This window comes from Euprymna scolopes, unplaced genomic scaffold, assembly GCF_053919585.1.
Source record: "Euprymna scolopes isolate OS-2025 unplaced genomic scaffold, ASM5391958v1 sca1, whole genome shotgun sequence".
Classification (NCBI taxonomy): Eukaryota; Metazoa; Mollusca; class Cephalopoda; order Sepiida; family Sepiolidae; genus Euprymna; species Euprymna scolopes.
Genome location: NW_027633102.1, coordinates 1,147,691 through 1,157,690, shown reverse-complemented (window position 1 = coordinate 1,157,690; position 10,000 = coordinate 1,147,691). Strand labels below are relative to the sequence as shown.

Sequence of the window (10,000 nt, the reverse complement as noted above, 5' to 3'; positions counted from 1 at the left end):
GACGCCACACTCCTGCCGCCCGACGGCGGACTCCCACCCGTATCGCTCTCCGACCCGCAACACACGCTCGCTTGACCGCGACCGCTTGACCGGAACACGCCGCCGCACAACGGACCGCCGCGGCCCCTATGCCTTCGCCGCAAAGCGCGAACGGAGCGAACGCTACAGCCCCGTACCAGTTCCTCGCTTCGCGCGGGCACGGCCCGACCGACCCGGTCCTCGGAGCCAATCCTTCTTCCGAAGGTACGGATCCATTTTGCCGACTTCCCTTACCTACATTGATGCCATCGACGAGAGGCTGTACACCTTGGAGACCTGCTGCGGATGGTGGGTACGGGACCGACTCGAGAGCTGCGAAAACCGGACCCGGATTTTCCAGGGCCGCCGAAAGCGCACCGGACGCCGCCCGAGCCGCGGCGCTCTACAGGTACCTTTTCCGTATCTCCGGACGAGCCGATTCCACGGACATGGTCCTTTACGAAGAAGAGAGAACTCTTCCCGGGGCTCCGGCGACGTCTCCGGGCTCGCTTGCGTCACCGCGGTTTCGCCCGGGAAGCGACGGGCGCCGCCGACATCGCTGCCGACAGCGTCGCCACCCCCGGGCCCTCTCCGAGTCCGGGTTCGGGAATATTAACCGATTCCCTTTCGACGGGAGGCCGGCCGCTTTTTTTTTTGTTTGGGCTTTTGATTCGATTCGATTCGATTCGCTTTCCTTTCACCTTTCATAACGGATCCGGCGCCTTTCGGGAAGACTTTCGCCCGCGTCTTAGGACCGACTGACCCGTGCTCGACCGCCGTTGGCACGGAACCCTTCTCCACTTCGGTCTTCGAAGGTCTCGTTCGAATATTTGCTACTACCACCGAGATCTGCACCCGCGGTCGGCTCCACCCGGGCTCGCGCCCTAGGCTTCCGTGCTCGCCGCGGCGCCCTCCTACTCGTCGCGGCATCGTTCTCGGCGCGAAAGTTCATCGCTCCTCGCCGCGACGGTCGGCATCGGTCCGTCGCTCCAGCGCATCCATTTTCGGGGCCGGTCGATTCGGCAGGTGAGTTGTTACACACTCCTTAGCGGATTCCGACTTCCGTGGCCACCGTCCTGCTGTCTATATCGACCGACACCCTTTCGGGGATCTCATGGGCGTCGCGTTAGGCACCTTAGCCGGACGTTTGGTTCATCCCACAGCGCCAGTTCTGCTTACCAAAAGTGGCCCACTTGGCACTCGCATTCGAGGTGACCAACCGCCCAGGCGAAGCGTGCTGGCGGCGGCGGCCGGATGGGTCGGCTCCGTCGTTCGGGAGAGTCGGCCCGTTCCACCCGTTCCGAGTTCGAGAGTAGGTCGAGGCCGTGAACGGCCCCGGGGCCTCCAATCGTTCGCTTACCGGATGGAATTGCGACGATCGAGCGCCAGCTATCCTGAGGGAAACTTCGGAGGGAACCAGCTACTAGACGGCTCGATTGGTCTTTCGCCCCTACACCCGGTTCCGACGATCGATTTGCACGTCAGAGGCGCTTCGGACTTCCACCAGAGTTTCCTCTGGCTTCATCCCGACCGGGCGTGGATCGCCATCTTTCGGGTCCCTGGTCGCTCGCTACGCCAGAGTCGGCCGAGTCGTACTCGGAAAAAGGGGAAACCGACCCGGGGGTGATGCGCCCGCGCGCAGCGCCTAAACTCGACGACAAAATAGGACTAGTTCAAGCCGCGGGATCTCACCGATGGGCGGAAGGAGGATATGGAAGCTGGCGCCCGGCAATTCCCCTTTTTGGATGATGCGCCGGTCCCCTCTCGGGGAGGAGGGAAAAACAACCGCACGTCAGCCACGAGCCTTCCCTCTCCTATCTCTCTCGGGAAGAGAGAAAAAAGGAAAAGTTGCGGGCACCGCAGCAGCGACGGCGGAAGGCCGAAAACGCCGCGCCGGCGGGATCGGGCACGGCTCGGAGGCGGGTGAGGCGAGGAGAAGACGACGGCACGAGACCGACGACACCCCCCGACGACCCCCGGACGACTTTGCCACGACACCTCTCCCGATCGACGCCCTCCTACACGCTCTCTCGCTTTCGCTTCGCCTTCGGGGTTAGTCAGAGGTGGCCCCTACGACTCGCGAACGGCCAGGACTCCTCGGTCCGTGTTTCAAGACGGGTCGGGTGGGTTGCCGATGCACGTCGCTGACCCGGGGTGGCGGGCGGCTCGAGTAAAAAGCGTCGCCGAGCGACCTCTCCGGAAACGGAAACGGGCGCGGGCGGGGTTGCCCCCGACAAGAACCCGAAACGTCGGCGAGGTGCGTGACGGCGAGGCCGCGCCAGTCCTATCCCGCCTCTCATCGCGCACGCGCCCGAGACGGTGGGGCGCCTAAGGAGCGACACACAGAGTGCGTCGCCGCACGCGACTTCCTGCGGGATCAAAACGGACCGGCTCGCCACGTGTAACGGATCGTGTCAGATTTCCTCCGTTTCCCGGCAGAAAGGGGCAGTTACGTTCGCGGGCCCGACGGCGGTGGCCCCCGACTTCACAAGGTGGGAAGACGGGGGTTTTCAGGGTGATGAAACGCCTGCCGCCTACGGAAAAAAACCCGCGTGTTCGACCTGCACGCCGGGAACGGGTCGCGACGACGGACCGGAGGGGAAGTGCGTCCGGTGCCGGCCGCGCGGAGGTCGCGCCGAAGCGCCCGCGCCATGATTACGCCGAGCGATGATGAAGGGGACGGGTGCAGCGGAGTCGCGCGCGGAGGGAGCAGGAGGAAAGAAGAAGCGGCGGCGACGGATGCGGCGGGTTAGGGCCCGGCGGCAGCAGCGATCGAGAGGACGAGTCCCCTCCGTCGCAGCCAACCGACGCAGCCACCTACCGACGCCGCGGTCGTCACCACGTTTCCCTTCCCGCTATCCACGCGGCCCGTCTCCTTCGTCGGCGACGCGGGCACAAAAGCTGGAACCGCGGGGAACGAGTCCCCCGCGGACACGACGAACGACGACCTGTGCCGCGACGGCCTCTCTTTCAAGAACACACATCGAGTTTGGGCTCGAGCCTAGGCAGCACCGGACTGAGTCCCCCCGCGATCGCGGTGAGCGGTCCCACCGTTTACCCCTGGGCGGTTTCACGTTCTCTTGAACTCTCTCTCCAAAGTTCTTTTCAACTTTCCCTCACGGTACTTGTCGACTATCGGACTCGTCCCGGTATTTAGCCTTGGATGGAGCTTACCACCCGATTTGGGCTGCGTTCCCAAGCAACCCGACTCTCGGATCGAAGGCCGTCGCTCGCCGTCCGCACCGAATGGGCCTGGCACCCGCCGCGGGCGGCCCCGATCGAGGGAACTCCGAACTATGCGAGACGAAAACGAACGGCTGCCTTCGACCCATGCGCCACACGTCCCGAAGCCTTTAACTTGCGACGGGATTCGGCGTTGGGCTTCTCCCGGTTCACTCGCCGTTACTAAGGGAATCCCGGTTGGTTTCTTTTCCTCCGCTTAGCGATATGCTTAAGTTCAGCGGGTCGTCTCGTCCGAGCCGAGGGCGGCGGTTTTTAGTAGAGTGTGGTGTTTGGAGGAGAGGAATCTCGATCGGTACCCTCCGTGTGACGACGGCTGGCCGATATAGCGCCCGTCCGACCGAAAATGAAGAAGCCAACAATTAAAAAAAAGCGTGGGTCCTCCCCATCCGACGTTGCGTTGCCTACGACGCGGCCACCTTTTTACGGTGCGACGGCCGTGCTCGTCGCGCTGCTCGAGGCGTCGCTGAGAGACACCTTCATGAGGCAGAGAGCGAGACGAGCAGGCGGCGCTTACGTCGGCAGTCGGTTAGGTCGGTACTTTTTTTTTGGTCTCCCTTCGGCTGCTTTCGGACAGACTCCTCCTGCTCCTCCTCCACAGTGTTTCTTCACGCGGTCGAAAAGGGAAAAGACTCCGCGGTCTGCCAGCGGGAGACGAAGGAGGAGGCCGGAGAGGGTTTTAAAAAAAAAAAAGACATTGAAAGGAGTCAATTCTTTTTTTATTTTTTTCCCCCTCGTCACTCGCTCCTGCGACGTCCCGGTTACCACCGTGCCGAGGACCGGGCGGGCACGGGGACGGCAAGATGTCGTTTCGTTAACGGAGAAAGACATGTAACGTTCCGCCTCTCGACCGGACGTGGCCCCGAGACAAGGGATCTCGGGGCCGCAATGTGCGTTCGAGGTGTCGATGTTCACTGAGTCCTGCAATTCGCATCAGTTATCGCGGCTGGCCGCGCTCTTCATCGACGGACGAGCCGAGTGATCCCCCGTCCAGGGTTCAGCACTTGGTTTTTTTATATTAGTTTTTGTTTATATAGATTTAGTAGTGTGCGAGGAGGTCTGTGCGAGGAGGCGTGACGGCATTGCAATGTCGCGAGTAGTTTGTTTTTTTAGCTAGCGGCGGTGGCACAGCGGCTGCAAAAAAACAAAAAAAACGATAAAGCGGCGACAAGGCAAAGAAGAAGCGGCCATCACTTGCGGTGGGCGAAAAAACAAACAGGTGGTAAGACGCGGAAGCAAGCAAGAAGAGCTGGGGCTTTAAAAACCTCCGCGTCACCACAAATCTATCTCTCGCTCCGCCTTTTATAGGTTTGTTTGCGCGCATTCGAGGCGTTGACGCCGACAGACAGAGGAGGTAGGCCGGAAAACAACAAACCAGTCTCGAACGGGAAAACGGTAATGATCCTTCCGCAGGTTCACCTACGGAAACCTTGTTACGACTTTTACTTCCTCTAAACGATCGGGTTCGGTCGTCTTCTCCAGGCATCGAACGCCGAGGCGTAGATGCACGAGTGTCGTGACGGACACGTCGCGCACTGCCCGGCGGCGTCGTCGGCCAGATCCGAGGACCTCACCGGACCGTTCGATCGGTAGTAGCGACGGGCGGTGTGTACAAAGGGCAGGGACGTGATCGACGCGGGCTGTTGACCCGCGCCTACCGGGAATTCCTCGTTCACGGGGTTGGTTACAGGCCCCGATCCCTATCACGGGAGGTGGTTCAGAGGTTTCCCAACCCTCTCGGGCCGGGGCGAAGTCCCCGCTGATACCTCCAGTGTAGCGCGCGTGCGGCCCCGGACATCTAAGGGCATCACAGACCTGTTATCGCTCCGCCTCGTGTGGCTTTCTGCCACCCGTCCCTCTAAGAAGTGCGTGAGAAAACCGACCCGGACCCGAGCGCCACGGAGGACGCCGAGCCCGCCGTAAAAATCACTGACATCGGCGCACTAGTTAGCAGGCCGGAGTCTCGTTCGTTATCGGAATCAACCAGACGGATCGCTCCACCAACTAAGAACGGCCATGCACCACCACCCACCGAATCGAGAAAGAGCTATCGATCTGTCAATCCTACCGGTGTCCGGACCGGGTGAGTTTTCCCGTGTTGAGTCAAATTAAGCCGCAGGCTCCACTCCTGGTGGTGCCCTTCCGTCAATTCCTTTAAGTTTCAGCTTTGCAACCATACTCCCCCCGGAACCGAACTCTGGTTTCCCGCAGGCTACCCGCCGGGTCATGGAAGCGAACGCCGGCGGATCGCCGGTCGGCATCGTTTACGGTCGGAACTACGACGGTATCTGATCGTCTTCGAACCTCCGACTTTCGCTCTTGATCGAGGAAAACGTGCTTGCCACACGCCATCGCTGCAGTTCGTCTTGCGACGATCCAAGAATTTCACCTCTAACGTCGCAATACGAGTGGCCCCGACCGCTCCCTTCGATCATTGCCTCGCCGTAGACGGAGACCGACAGACGTAGACGAGGCCCTCTTCCATCATTCCATGCTTATCGTATGCAAGCTTGAACAGCCCGCTCTGAGCACTCTAATTTTTTCAAAGTGAACGTACCGGCCGCCGCGGACACTCGGTTAAGAGCACCCTTGGAGGAGAAACCGCCGACCGCAACACCGCGCGCAGACAAGACACGAAGCAGGGACTCGGAGCGGACCGGGGGGTTCAAAAAAAAAGAGGAACGCGCGGAAAGGGAGAGGGAGAGAAGCGCGGGGGTCAGAGTGCGGGGATGCGAATGAACGCACCCAAACACACACACGTAGCACCCCCCCGTTAGACTACTCCCGGAACCGAACCGACGACCACTTGTTTTTTTTTTCCCGGATCCCGATCACGACCTCCTCGTCCACCCTCGCCGGCAGGACCGCGTGGCGGGTATGCTAGCGGTTGACACCGGCGGAAAGGGCCGGGAATGCGAACGGACGACCAAAGTCAACGACGGACGATGGCGCCGCCGCCCCGGGGCCGCTTGCGCGACCACGAACCCGAGTTCGGACTACGAGCTTTTTAACCGCAACAACTTTAATATACGCTACCGGAGCTGGAATTACCGCGGCTGCTGGCACCAGACTTGCCCTCCGGTTGGTCCTCGTTAACGGATTTGAAGTGTACTCATTCCGATCGCGGGGCCTCGACAGAGTCCCGCGTCGTTATTTTTCGTCACTACCTCCCCGTGCCGGGAGTGGGTAATTTGCGCGCCTGCTGCCTTCCTTGGATGTGGTAGCCGTTTCGCATGCTCCCTCTCCGGAATCGAACCCCGATTCCCCGTTACCCGTAGTAACCACGGTAGGCACTTAACCGACCGTCGACAGTTGATAGGGCGGACCCTCGAGAGACCCGTCGCCGGGCGTGAAAGCTCGTGCGATCGACCAGTGAGTTATCCAGAGTCACCAAAGCGGAGCGCGCCGCCCTATGAGCCCCGCCACCGAACGGACCCGCGAGCGGGAACGCCGACGACGGGAGGACGGAATGACGCGCATCGGTCTCAGTCTAATATGTAGCGCCGCGACCCGGAACGGCCGACGCGGGTGCCAGCGCGCGAGGCGTGGCGACGACGGCGCCCGACCGATCGCGGCCTGTGTCACATGTATTAGCTCTAGAATTGCCACAGTTATCCATCGCCTCCGAGGAGGAATACGGTCCCGAGGATTAGGTCCGGTTCCTGAGCCATTCGCGGTTTCGCCCGTTCTAATGCGTGGCGTGAACTTACACTTGCATGGCTTAAGCTTTGAGACAAGCATATGACTACTGGCAGGATCAACCAGGTATCGTTGGAATTTGGGACTTTGTTTCGACAGAACGACAGACCGACCGACCGACCGACCGACATAAGACAGACAACTACAACGACGGGCACGTGTTTATTTATTTTTCGAGGGGGTTCGCCGTCAGAAGAAGCGCGCTGCCCGCGCTGATGGCCTCTTTTTTGTTTCTCCCCTGACTTGGACCGAGACCGAGACTCAAAGAACGAAAGCGACCAACGTCGACAACAACAACGACAACGGCACCCTTGACAGCGATACATACGACAAACGACAAGCAGCACGACGGCAGTGCACACGGACATCGAGGGTCAAGGTGCAGACTGAACTCGCCGAGGTCGTCGTCATCGTGGTCGCACATCGATTCCGTCTCGTCGTCGTCGTCGTCAACGTCCACGTCACAGCCGGCCGAGAAGAGAGAACAGACGACAGCGTCGACAACAACAACATCGACAACGGCACCCTTGACAGCGATACATACGACAAACGACAAACAGCACGACGGCAGTGCACACGGACATCGGAGGTCAAGGTGCAGACTGGAATCGTCGAGGTCGTCGTCATCGTGGTCGCCATCGATGCCGTCTCGTCGTCGTCGTCGTCGTCTTCGTCGTCGTCGTCGTCATCAACGTACCAACCGACCGAGACGAGAGAGCAAGCAACAACGTCGACAACAACAACGACAACGGCACCCTTGACAGCGATACATACGACAAACGACAAACAGCACGACGGCAGTGCACACGGACATCGGAGGTCAAGGTGCAGACTGAACTCGTCGAGGTCGTCGTCATCGTGGTCGCCATCGATGCCGTCTCGTCGTCGTCGTCGTCTCCGTCGTCGTCGTCGTCGTCGCCAACGTCAACGTCAACATCACAGCCGTCATCGGGGAGGAGCTGGACCAGGGCAGCGGCGGCGTAAATTTTCCCGTCACCTTCGTCGTCGCCTTCGTCGACCGACCGACCGACCGGCGTCGTGTTCGTGCTCGGAAAACCGAGGAGAGACAACGTGCACATGGCGCGTTCTCGCAAGCGGCTCCTCGGTCCGATTTTTTTGGGCGGCTTTTTCGAGCTTTTTTTTTTTTTTCTCACCCTTTCGTCCGTGCGACGGCGAACGTTAGGGGAAAAAAAAAAAAAAAAAAAAAAACGACAACAACGCGGCGGACCGGGCGAACAACATCGTCGACACACACACGACATTGACGACCGGTCCCCCTTTTCACAATCGCATCGAGATAAAAACGAACGAGTCCGATTCGAGCACCGAGTCGCGAGCGGGAGGACTGTCGGTGCAAGTATCGATCACTGACGTGAGCGCTTCGCCGGACAGAGGATGGCTCATCCGGCAGCCGTGCAAATCGACGGTATGGGAAGAACGAACAAGAAGAGCAACGACTTGATCGGCGGCTTGGGAACTGCGGACGGTGAAAACGGGTTAATCGACTGCGACCACGACTGCTCGATCGATCTTCTTTGGCGCTAACAAAGGTGGAGGTGGCGCAAGAAGGGACTAGCGCTATCACCGTCCACGTATCAGAAGATGCGGCGGCAGACGTCGACGCTTATGCGTTGTCGGACGAGAAGTCGCTGCAGCACGTGTACCGCGAGCGGGACGTCCAAGGTTTTGCCAGACGGAAAGAAATCGGGTGTCAGCGAACGTTCACACGGCTGTGAGATCGGACGCTGACAGGAGTAGGAGGCGGCAGGCAGGCGGCGGTTACGGCGGCGGCGCCTGCTGCTGCTCATCCTCCTGTTTGCTGCGGCGACTTCCAGGACGGGAGAGCATCGAACAACGTACGTATGGTTACAAGGGGATCAGGATCTACATAGTGCATCCCCCGCGGCTATTTTTGTTTGTTTGTTCGCTCGTTCGTTAATTCGTTCGTTCGTTCGTTCGTTCGTTACAATGTACGTTTTTCCGTTCGACGGCGGCAGAGAGCGGCGGCGTTTCTCCCTAATCCGGAGGATTTATCGGTCGCACAGCGATGGGTCGTTCGGCCGATCATCGAAAGATTCGCAGGTAGTGGTTGAATGGCAGAACGGCAGCAACAACAGCGGCGGCTGAGAGCGGCGAACGCTGAGGCGGAAGCAGAAGCTGCAGCAAACGTATCGGCTAAACATGGTGGACATAGATATGGCTGACGACGCGGGTACCACGACGACTATGGAACCAGGAAAAGGAGCCGTTAGTTGTTCCAACATATCGTTCGACACGTCGAGCAGCCCTAGGTCCACGGAGAAGCACACACACGTACCACGTATTATAACCTAACGACGATGAGCGGGCGCACGGTTGGCAGGAACGAAGGCGGCGGATCAAAACAAGTTGGAGCGCGGCGACAGCGATAACGGTGACAGCCCTAGGCGGCGGAGATGCCACTTTCTGACGCCTTTGCGACAAGCCCGTAGAGACGTTCCGGACCACCACGAGGCAAAGAGTCGCTGCTCCGACGAACCGACACACCAAAGTGTGCTTCCTACCGAACATGTTTTATAAAACTTTCAAACTGGAAAACCCCAGAAATGGTGTTGGTATTCGTCCAGACCCACCTCCGACACCTGAAAATGGTGGTCAAAAAAAACGTCGATTATACGAAGCGACATTTCTGGTCGGCGATTTTCCAGTTTTACGCCTACTGCCACATGGGGATGTCGGTAGGCGTCGCAAAGTGCCTTCTCGACGCCTAGGCACACCAGGACTTTGTCATTTTTTTCCCCCTCGACATTCCTGGTCCGGTCTATTCCGATTTTACACCTACCGCCATGTGGGGGTGGCAGTAGGCGTCGAAAAGTGCCTTCTCGACCGCTAGCGACACCACTACTTTATCGAGCTCTGGAGGCCCGCACACCGACCCGGGGGCCGCGGAGTCGACCCCGGGGGCCTCCTGGCGTCGCCGCCGCTCACTTGGACGCCTTCCGCAACCTGTGGTCCCGCTCGGGGCCGCCGGGAGCCTCGCCGACCTGACCGGTGTCGGTAGGCG

General features: G+C 59.8%; 2 non-coding genes and 1 pseudogene across 2 annotated transcripts in view; all 3 read right to left on the bottom strand.

Moving 5' to 3' along the window:
- The window catches only part of LOC145273241 (large subunit ribosomal RNA), a 5,719-nt gene extending 2,213 nt beyond the window's left edge, over positions 1-3,506 (bottom strand). Inside the window, exon 1 of the ribosomal RNA XR_013866267.1 lies at positions 1-3,506. This exon is cut by the window's left edge and continues 2,213 nt beyond it. This is a non-coding gene — a ribosomal RNA (large subunit ribosomal RNA).
- A 592-nt stretch (positions 3,507-4,098) lies between these two features.
- On the bottom strand, positions 4,099-4,256 carry LOC145273548 (5.8S ribosomal RNA). The gene has a single exon (XR_013866397.1). It is a non-coding gene; the product is annotated as a 5.8S ribosomal RNA (ribosomal RNA).
- A 398-nt stretch (positions 4,257-4,654) lies between these two features.
- Positions 4,655-7,026, bottom strand: LOC145273483 (small subunit ribosomal RNA; annotated as a pseudogene).
- Positions 7,027-10,000: the final 2,974 nt, after the last annotated feature.